The sequence below is a fragment of the Pongo pygmaeus genome, chromosome 12, assembly GCF_028885625.2.
Source record: "Pongo pygmaeus isolate AG05252 chromosome 12, NHGRI_mPonPyg2-v2.0_pri, whole genome shotgun sequence".
NCBI classification, from domain to species: domain Eukaryota; kingdom Metazoa; phylum Chordata; class Mammalia; order Primates; family Hominidae; genus Pongo; species Pongo pygmaeus.
This window is the reverse complement of record NC_072385.2, coordinates 68,971,315-68,981,905: the sequence shown is the minus strand read 5'-3', so window position 1 is coordinate 68,981,905 and position 10,591 is coordinate 68,971,315. Positions and strand designations below refer to the sequence as shown.

The 10,591-nt window shown below is 50.0% G+C and overlaps 1 long non-coding RNA gene across 1 annotated transcript; it reads left to right on the top strand.

Annotated features, from left to right (window-relative positions):
- Positions 1 to 608: 608 nt before the first annotated feature.
- LOC129024979 (uncharacterized) lies at positions 609 to 9,784 on the top strand. Its single transcript, XR_008497150.1, has 4 exons — positions 609 to 718; positions 6,070 to 6,388; positions 6,481 to 6,593; positions 8,555 to 9,784. It is a non-coding gene; the product is annotated as an uncharacterized LOC129024979 (long non-coding RNA).
- The last annotated feature ends 807 nt before the right edge of the window (positions 9,785 to 10,591 follow it).

Genomic DNA, 10,591 nt, shown 5'->3' with positions numbered 1-10,591 from the left:
TGTGGAGAGTGGCTCATTAAGAGCCACGGCACAGCGATTACCTCCAGAGAGGTGGCGTGTGAGCAGGTACCTTGGAAGCTTTGTTTCTAATGTTTCTAAAGATCGCCAAGGTGTTGTGTCCTGAGTAATAATGAATTGCCTTCATTATTCACACGCACAACCTGCACCACCGCCCACAAAGGCCTTGGACACTTCTGCTGAACAGGTCAGGTCAGCCGTCTGGTCCCAGCTCTCCCATTGATTGGCTGGTGGGTGTCAGCCTAAGAACCGTATGGACTTCATCAGTGCCGGAGTGTGAGGCCCTTTGTATCTTGGAGCCATTACCAGAAAGCAGAGCCTCCAGTAGACCTTTTCCAAACTTTCTGTGTGGTTTGCACGTTCGTCCACTGCACCGAGGTAACATTTTTTCTCATTATGACTCCTGGGGCTGTCGGCCCGCCTCCGATTCCCAAAACCCTGTGGGTGTGGAAGCTATGAGGTAAGCAGAACATGGCCCAGCCCCCGGGCCCTGCTGATTGGTTCAGAAGTGGACCTCTGGCGCAGGCCCCTCCAACCACAACATCCTGAGATCTTGGCAACAATTGCTTGGTGACGGCCTCAGCTTTTAACTAGAACTTTGGAGAAAAGCTGCAGTGATGTCTTTAACTTGTTAAGCTTGGGAGCTGCTATCGGAGAGTCTTGCATTCTGGGCCCAGCCACATCCCTGTTCTTGGTAAATGTTAGTTATTTACCTTTAGTTAATTACCTTTACCAAAATTATTTGAGCAAAAAATAAATTATATACATGCACACGCATGCACACACACACACACACCCATACATATGTCTTTAAACTACTTAGAGGGGCGTTCCTTCCACTTGCAACCAGCCTGTCATATATACTTCTCTGAACCATCTGGACATTTTGCAGGAGGTTCCCTTTCTGCAGAGGGACAAAAGGGTAGGCTGGGGAGAACATGAAGGCCTTTGGGTTAATGTGTTGGAAGCTGCCGCCAAGCTTGTAAATGAAAAGCATCTTTGAACTCATTGAGTAAATGTATAGGAAAGTGGATTTAAATTGAACGTCATCTGCCTACAGTCTTGGAAGCACATGTGTGTGGCCCCAAAGCTAAAGGCTGCTAGACATTCTGCACAGGAGCTTGCAGCCTGGTGGTAGTCACTTCCCTTGGCGGGGCTTCCAGGGGTCCAGCAGCCTCACCTAACACGTGAGACAGGGGCAGAGCCAAGCAAAGCTTCAGCCTCCAGTGTGAGGTGCAGCCACAGCTATCTCCTGCCCAGCTGGATTTTCCAGTCCTGCCGGCACGTTCCTTCCTGTTCCTTCCCTCATCCTTTGGCAAACAGATATCTGCAAACTCAGGCACCCAGAGAGTGAGGGGATTCCCATGGGGGCCTTCTGTGGTATAGGCTCTTGGGGCTCTGCCAGCCTGCTCTTAGAGGCCAGGACTGGTGGGCTAGGCTGGCAAAGCTATCCTCCATGTCCTGCTTTCCTCCCTCCTGTCTTCCTTTCCTCCACCCACCTCGCAGCCCCTGGCCTGCCTGTACTCCCAGCTCTCCTCCCTGAACCAGACCCGCTCCACCCTCTTGCCACTTACACCTTTAGAGTGGACAACTGAGCTGGAAGGAGCCTCAGAAACCATCCCCATCCAATCCAGTTCCTTTCCAGAAGGAGAAACTAAGAACAGGGAGGTGAAGTGAGCTGTTAAAGGTCACCAGCTCTAAGGAGCTGCGCTGGGGATAGAACGCGGGTGGCTACTCCGGGCATGGTAGCGCGCACCTGCAGTCCTGGCTGCTGGAGAGGCTGAGGCGGAAGGGTCGCTTAAGCCCCGGAGTTCGAATCCAGCCTGGGCAAGGGGCGAGATCTTCCTCTCTTAAAAAAAGGAAGAAAAGGGCCAGGCGAGGTGGCTCACGCCTGTAATCTCAGCACTTTGGGAGGCCAAGGAGGGCGGATCACTTGAGGTCAGGAGTTTGAGAGCAGCCTGGCCAACATGGTGAAACTCCGTCTCTACTAAAAATACAAAAATATTAGCCTGGCGTGGTGGCGCATGCCTGTAATCCCAGCTACTCGGGAGACTGAGGCAAGAGAATCGCTTGAACCCAGGAGGCGAAGGTTGCAGTGAGCAACCTGTCCAGCCTGGGCGACAGAGCAAGACTCTGTCAAAAAAAAAAAAGACAGAAGAAGGAAGGAAGGAGGAAGGAGAACCAGTGGCCAGCACCCTGAGTGTGTTTGGAGAGGGTTGGGGTGTGGGGGTGTGCGTTTGAAGCCTTGTGTCTCCTGTGGACAAGGAGGAGCGCTCTGTGCCCTGGGGGAAGCCAAGGGAGAGGAGGGGTTGGAGAGGCAGGGACCCCGTCCGCCTGTACACTCCGGAGCGAAGGCGTGAGACGCCTCAGCCGGCTGTCCCTCCTCGCGCCTCTGCCCCGGGGGACGCACGAGGACCGGAAAGCCGAGGGGGCGCCGGGCCGGCTCTGGCCGCTGGGCCCGGGATGCCAGGATGCGGGGGGCCGGGGCTGCCGGTGCTCTTGGGGGCAGAGGGAAGCTCCGCTCCCTCTGCAGAGGACACCCACGCCGCCGCCCCGGCAGCCTCCGAGGCGCCCTCTCCGCGCTTCACTCTCGGCCGCTCTCCTGGAGCCACGCAAGCCGGTCGGGGCGGCTGGACCCGAGCCTGGGAGCCTGCGGGCGGCCGCGCCGCGCTGCGCTGCGCTGCCGAACCGCCCGGAGCCGCAGCGCCGCCGCCCGCCCGCTCGGGGGCGCCCCAGCTTCCGGCCTCCGGCGGCCTCCGCGTCGCGCTCCCCAGGCCCGGAGGCCGCGCCAGGCCCCCTCGGCGCCCCCGCCCCCTCTGCCGGGCGCTCGCCCCCGCCTCCACCCTGGGATCTGAGCCCGGGCCGTCTCCCCGCGGCGCCGCGCCTGGCGGTCACTCCCTCTGACCTCCTGGGCCCAGTCCAGGGGCCAAGAGCCGCATCCCCAGGGACCTTGGTAGAAAAATACGCGGCTCCTGTAGCCACCCGAGATCTTCTGGATCAGAACCTCTGCACCAGCAGACTGGGTGTCATGGACCTCCAAGCGGTTTTCACGCTGCGGAAGCTTGAGAACCTCCGCTCTGGAGCCCAGACCCCGCCGGAGGGTGGACAGAGCGGGAGGGTGGACTGAGCCCCTCGGGGACAGCGACCCTGTCTTTGTTCCCTCAAATAGCAGGGAGTCCTGCTGATTATTGACTGGTGAGACAGGGAAAATGGTTCCTGCAGGCAGCCCTGGGGTTCTTTAATAAAAATGGTCTTTCCTGGATGATGACCAGGAGTGACTTGGAAATTGACACAAATTTCCTCAAAGGATTGATCCATTTAGCATCTGTTTCGATTACATCCCAAGTTGTTGACAATGGAGCTGGAAAAGCACTCTGACCCTCTATTGTCAATGGTCTCTGAGGGGCTCACAGCACCTGGCGTGGCTCACATATCCAGCCTTCTGCCAGGAACGTGGACCCTTGCTTCATGGATGTCATTTATAGGCTGAGTGAAAATCTACCCCAGAAGGTTTGGGATACATTTGAAGATACTTCCAACCTTCACTAAAGATTATTCCCATTTCATAGGAAGGAACTACTTCCCTTCTTATTCCACCTAGAAAAATGTGTAATAATTCAAAAGATGTGACCATAACTTTTTGTCTTTTTCCAGAATATTTTAAAATATATTTACATAATATTTACAATAAAATTTAACACACTCATAACTCTGTAATGTGTCCCATCCCCTGAGACCCAAGTCTCTGCTGTTAACCTAGTGACAGGGAGGGTTAAGGCCATGGTGTGTTAAGGAATGTTGGCTTACTGCACAATGTCTCCCATCAGAAGTCCATTTTGCAGCCAACAACCTTTGAATCACCCTGCCCTTGACTCAAGGGGATGATTCTGATGGTGGAGTATGTATCAGAGCGAGGGGAGATTTGGGATAGGCTGGCCAGGTCTCTCAAGTCCCATCTTCCAGGTGACCCTCTCACCTGCTTCTAAGCCTTTGAATGGGTTGTAGGAGGTTGGGGGCTGGGGGTTAGGGATGAGAGGAGGGCCCCAGAATATGGGGCTTTCTGGCTGGTCTGCTTGGGGAGGATGGGAGAGGGTTTGATAGAGCAGGGGTTTGTTCAGGGCCAATTGTGCTGTCAAGAGCCTGGACATACTCCTCTTTATCCCAACAATTCTACTTCAGGAATTTCTTCCATGGGAATAATCAGAGAGGCCTTAAATGACCAACAGTAGGCCGGGCACAGTGGCTCACAACTGTAATCCCAGCACTTTGGAAGGAAGTGGGAGGAGGTCCTTTGGACGGACCATCACCTGAGGTCAGGAGTTCGAGACCAGCCTGGCCAACATGGCAAAACCCCGTCTCTACCCAAAATACAAAAAATTAGCCCGGCGTGGCACCTGTAATCCCAGCTACTTGTGAGGCTGAGGCAGGAGAATCACTTGAACCCAGGAGGCGGAGGTTGCAGTGAGGCAAGATCTAGCCACTGCAATCCAGCCTGGGCGATGGAGCAAGACTCCGTCTCAAAAACAAACAAACAAACAGAAAAACCTAACAATGTGGGAGGGGTTTAAAGAAGAGTGCTCAGTCACGTGAGGGAAGAATCTGCAGCCATCAAAAAATCCCATTTTCAAAACAGTTCTAATGACATGGAGAATTGTTCATGATATGTGGTGAAAAGCAGCATAGAAAATGGTATTGTATGATACCTACTTTATGCAAAACACATATTATTTGCCTAAGGAAAAATATATTTTTAAAAAGGACTGGAAGAAAGTCTGTCAAAATATTAACAATGATTTTCTTTGGGTGATGTGTTCATAGGTGATATTTGGTTTCTGCTTTATTTTTTATGTTTTCCATAATGAGCACGTGTTACTTTTGAATTAGAAAAATAATTTAAGAACCTGCAATGTTCTAAGCATTGTGCCAGACTCAAAGATGAATAAGCTACAAAGACGTATGTTCTGCCTTGGAGGAACTCATCATGGTCAACGGAGATGACAGGTAGCCAGAAAATGGCAGTGTGGGACAGGGTGGGACAAGTGCGTAAGAGAGAGAGGGGCAGGATGCAGTGGGAGCTCAGGGGAGGGACAGAAGAAATCCCCTGAAATCTAAGTTCCCTGGGAGCTGGCACCTAGGAGGTCAGCAGAGCAGGGTGGGGTCAGAGTCCCAGCTCTGCTCTCTGATGCCCTGTAGCTTTGGGCAGGTTTCACTAACTAGTCTGGCTTTCCCATCTGTAAAATGGGACAATGAAAGGTTTTTGTGAGCAATTAATAAGGTAATGAATACAAAACATGGTGCCTGGCACACAGTAAGTGCTCAATAAAAATTAAATTTGCAATAGAATTTCTAAAGTCAAGTCTGGGCAGGAAAGTGCAAGGGTAGCGAGGAACTGGGTGAGGTTGCTTGGGGTTCACAGGGAAAGGGTGGGAGACAGGAGAGAGGATGCCAGCCAAGGGGCATAGCTTCTGGCATAGGTGCTGCACGGCGCTGGAGGCTGGGGGACCAGTTGGCTGGGGGTTGCCTCCTGTGCCCCCTGAGCAACAGAATAAGTGGAGGATGACTTGCGGATGAAAGGATGGAGAGTCAACGGGCACAGTGGCTCACGCCTGTAATCCCAGCACTTTGGGAAACCAAGGCGAGTGGATCACCTGAGGTCGGGAGTTTGAGACCAGCCTGACCAATATGGTGAAACCCCACCCCTAACAAAATTAGCTGGGCATGGTAAGCATGCCTGTAATCCTAGCTACTTGGGAGGCTGAGGCAGGAGAATTGCTTGAACCCAGGAGGCAGAGGAGGTTGCAGTGAGCCGAGATCGTGCCATTGCACTCTAGCCTGGGCAACAAGAGTGAAACTCCATCTCAGAAGAAAAAGAAAGGATGGAGAGTCTGGAGCTAAACTCAAAGCCCTTAGCCCTGACTGGAGAGGGCGAGGGCATGAAGAGACCTCCACAGAGCACCCCTGGCATTAATCAAGCATCTACAGTGTTGTATGTGCTGTGTTTTTAGTCCTGTTATAACCCTGAATATCAACATTACTATCTCCATTTTACAGATGCAGAAACTGAGGCCCAGGACCACACACTGACACCAAGTGGACTAGGATTCAGGCCACTGACCATATTCTTTCAACTTCAGGAGCAACAGTACCTGGAGGACCCAAATTTGCTGTCATCCTCCATGAGGCCTCAGCAGTCTCCAACATGGAAGGGCACTGATCCAGCCTGGGGGTTTCCAGGGACCTTTCTGACTGAACACTGGAAAGACCCTTTCATTCCGTCCTGTCCCCCAGGTGGGACCCCACGCCCTGAGGTGGAACAGAGGTGAAGAGGAAGGGGAGCGGCTCCTGTGCATTTTAATAGAAATGAATTCAAGTAAGTTTGAGAATGTCATAAATCCCTCAAGAGGGCTAGAAGTGGTGGAGGAGCCCCTGTACCCCCAAGTGATCCCTCTGATGCCTTGACAGGTTCTCTCCTGAAGGACTCAGTTCCTTGGGCCCAAACTTCTCCAGTCTCTCATGAAAGGAGATGAACTGCCTCAGATAAAGTGCTAATCTTCAGCCTCGAAGTCCTCGGAAGGGTAAGATTGCTATGTATCTGAAGATGGGTGCAACAGAAAAGCAAATGTCCCATAAGACCCCAGCTCTCTCCTCCTCCGCTGAGAGCTCACACTGTCTACAGGGCAAGTCTCATTGCTTGAGAAACCTCTTTTAATTTTTTCCAATCCACCTGGCAAAGAGCCTGACCACAGCGTCTGTCTCACCCTCCTTCCCAAAACTTCGGTCTCCCCCATGGGATTTGCAGAATTTGGGAGGGGGTGCTGTGTTGCTTTGCAGTTCTGCTGCCCATTTTTCACAAGAGAAAACTGGGTGTCAATGAAATGAGAATACATTCTGCAATGAAAGCATTTGGAGCCAGACAGTGGGAGAAATCTAATTTATAACAGTGGTTTTCAACCACGGCTACAAATTAGAAGCCCAAGAACACTTCAAAAAATACTCATACCCAGGCCCCACCAAATATTTATCTTGAGATAGGATGCTTTCTTGCCTGCTTTCCTTGTGTGTGGGGTGTGTGTATGTGTGCGTGTGTGTGTGATGTGTGTGTTTTAAAAAGTCTTCCAGGTGATTCTAATATGCCAGAGCTAAGAATTACTCACCTAAAATAAGACAACTGTGTTAGAAAGAATATCCAATAGAGAAATGAACAAAAGACATGAATGGGCAATTCACAAAGACAAAATAAAAATGGCTAATGGGCACATGAAAACCTGTTGATCCCAATTAATAATTAAAGAAATGCTAAATAAAACAATAATGAGATAGCATTTCATGTATCAAGTTGTCAACCCTTTTTTTTTCTAATGAAAGAATATTCCCAGGAATAACAACAATATGTTTGTGTGTGTTGGGGGTGGGGCTGTGGCGAGTCTCAAACACTGTAAGAATAAATAGCTACAATCTCTCCTGAGGGCAGCTGGGCAACATGCACCGTTACACCCATCAGTTTCACATTAAGATTCTATAAGGACGCACTGAGATTTAGCTAGAGCTGTTAATCTTAGCAGGAACAGAAAATTGGAAATTCCTAAACATCTACCATTAGGAGATGAGTTCAATGAATTACGTGCTGCCATAAAACAGGATGCCACACAGTCACTGAATGTAATAGAGTCGATGACTATGTCCTGATTTGGGAAGATGTTCAGATATTGAGTGAAAAAAGAAGCAGTTTCCAAATAGTAATACCATTTTTGCTTTTTTAAAAAATAATGTCCTTCCATGAAATAGAAGTAAAAAAATTAGAAGAATATGAAAAGTATATGCGTGTATGTGTCGGTACTTAGGAAAGAGCTTGCAAAAATATATGCAGGCCAGATGTGGTGGCTCATACTTGTAATCCTGGAAAGACTCGGGAGGCTAAGGAGGGAAGATTGCTTGGCGCCAGGACTTCAAGACCAGCCTGGGCAAGATAGGCAGACCCTGTCTCTATAATTATTTTTTTCTTTTCTTTTCTTTTTTTTTGTAAATTAGCCAGGCATGATAGCACGCACCTGTAGTCTCAGCTACTTGGGAGGCTGAGGCAGGAAGATCCTTAAGCCCAGGAGTTCAAGGTCACAGTGAGCCATGATTGTACCACTGCACTCCAGCATGGGTGACAGAGTAATACCCGGTCTAAAAAAAAAAAAAAAGGAAGGTTTTGGTAGTCATCACCTTTATGTACTACAAAGGCATTTTATATTTTTATTTTTGCTTCTCTGTATTTTCTAGCTTTTCCCTGCAAAGGATATACTGTATTTGTGTTTGTCAAAAGGAAAAAATTATTTTTAATTAAAACAATTAATGAAAATTTAAAAATTTAATTAAAAAAAAAATGAGCAGTTTGCTCATCTGTTTTCCTCTGGGAGGAGACATTCAACATCTTGGTGCAGTGAAATCTCCAGAAAATCCCCAGACTCTCCACCCTCATTTCCACACCCCACCTTTGACCAAGGAGCCAAAATATAGCCTCAAACTGGACTTCTTTTCCCTCCTTTTCCAGGCCTTCTCCACACTGCTGGGCTGTGAAAGGCCGAAGGAGGTGGAGCTGGGGAGGAAGATGAAGATCTAGAGGTCTGAGAGAGCCTCAACTGAGTAGAGAGCAGCCTGGGTTCCAAAGTCCTGGCCCCAGCTCTGTGTAGCCATGTGACTTTAGTTCAGGCTCTTGACTTCTCTAAGCTTCTGTGTGCACAGCTATCAAATGGGAGTAATAACAGTATTGACCTCGTGGGTGGTTATGAGGCTTTACTGAGATGGTACAATGTCAAGGGCTTAGCACATTGCCTGGCACGTAACACTCAGTAAATGCCACCCTGACTATGTTTAATTTGGGAAGCTAGACCCTTACCTACCCAAGGGCTGTGATGGTAGCAAGCCCACCTGCAGCCATCCTCAGAGGGTAGGTGGAGAGTGAAGCCAAGCCTCAGAGCCACGGACTCCAGAATGAAGGTATGGACTCCGTGCCTGGACCTGTTACTTGATTAGGGTTTCTGACCCCAGCTTCTTCCCCATTTGCCCTGTCACACCATCCCATAAATGTCCTGTTGCCCCCCTCTTGACCCTTCCTCCCACCCCCATTCCATTTATCATAGTCCACTTGTGGTGTCAGGGCAGACACACCCAAGGCACTGAACTCATCTTGCCACTGTTGGTCACCCTCTGTGCCTTACAACAATGTGGCACTTGGGGATTCTAAACCACCACACTCACCAATTCTCTCAATCCCCATGACCATCTCCATGCCTCCAAGACTGTCTGTGTCAGCCCAGAGGGGAAGCTGCCCGCAAGGTCTCTGTCTCCTTAGTGCAGAGCCGGGTCTACACCAGGTGCAGAACTCCCTGGTCAGCACAGCAGTGGGCCTGCCACCCAGACACACAGAGGCAGCTCAGCAACAGTCAGAGGCCCTCCGACGACACTGGGAACAGAAGTGGCTGTATGAGCTTCTAAAAAGCCCCATCTGGAAGCTGGAGAAGCTAGGCCCATTCCCTAACTCAGAGGAGGCCACAGTCCCTGGGGCAGGAACTGGCCCCTCCTATTCTTTCCCTGCCCTCCAGAGTGGGGTTGCCTGGGACCAGGTCCTCAGAAACTGTGATGGGAGGAGGGCGCCTTTACAACAGCAGGTGGAGCACCTGTGAGTCCCAAGTTCCCTTCCCCAAAGACCAAGAAAGAGTTTGGAGAACACTGGAGCCAGCCTTGCCTTCTCCTCTCCTGAAGGAATGGATGCATGAATGAATGAATGCCTCTACTTTACTCTTTTATTTTTAGAGTTAAGGTAGAGAAAGAATAAAATAGCTGTGGATGTACAAACACCATTTAGAACACAGTTAAACAAGCCCAGAAGCTTAGTTGGACACAAGTGTCAATAGGCAACCACATTTTGCATTTGCTGCCCAGCAGCTAAACCAGAACTGGGCCCTGCAGTGCAGTAGTTTGGCCAACTATTTAATGAATGAATGACATGACATGACCACACATTTCAGATAAGGGGGAAAAGGGGGAGGAAGCTTTGGGGGGTGTGTCTCCGCACCCACATAGAGTTGAAGTCACTTGTACTTGGTGTAACTTGACAGCTCAGTGAGCTTTAGAATCAAGCACCCACAGATGGGGAAATCTCATTTTCTAAATGAAATTAACAAAGTAGGAGGGGCAGATCAGGGTGTTTCAATTCATACCCCAGCCTGCTCTCCTAGCAATCTGGTAACTAGACCAGAGCTTCTGCTAAGTAAGTTAATCAGACAACACCTGCTGGGGCGGTGCTGCCCACAGACTTGCCCACCATTCTAAGACCCTGTACACACACACACACACACACACACACACACACACACACACACTCATCCTGTTCTGGGCTATTCTGTGTGTTTGATGCTTGAGCCAAAGATAGAATTTGTGTGGACTGTTTTCCCTGAATACTTAACTTTTGCCTGGGACCAGGCACCCAAGAACTCTTCCTGAGAGCCCAACCCAGGCCTTGAGCAGCCACGTTGCCACAGGCCCTCTGGCTTTATTGCTGTGTTGTTGACTCAGCTGGGGATTTCTG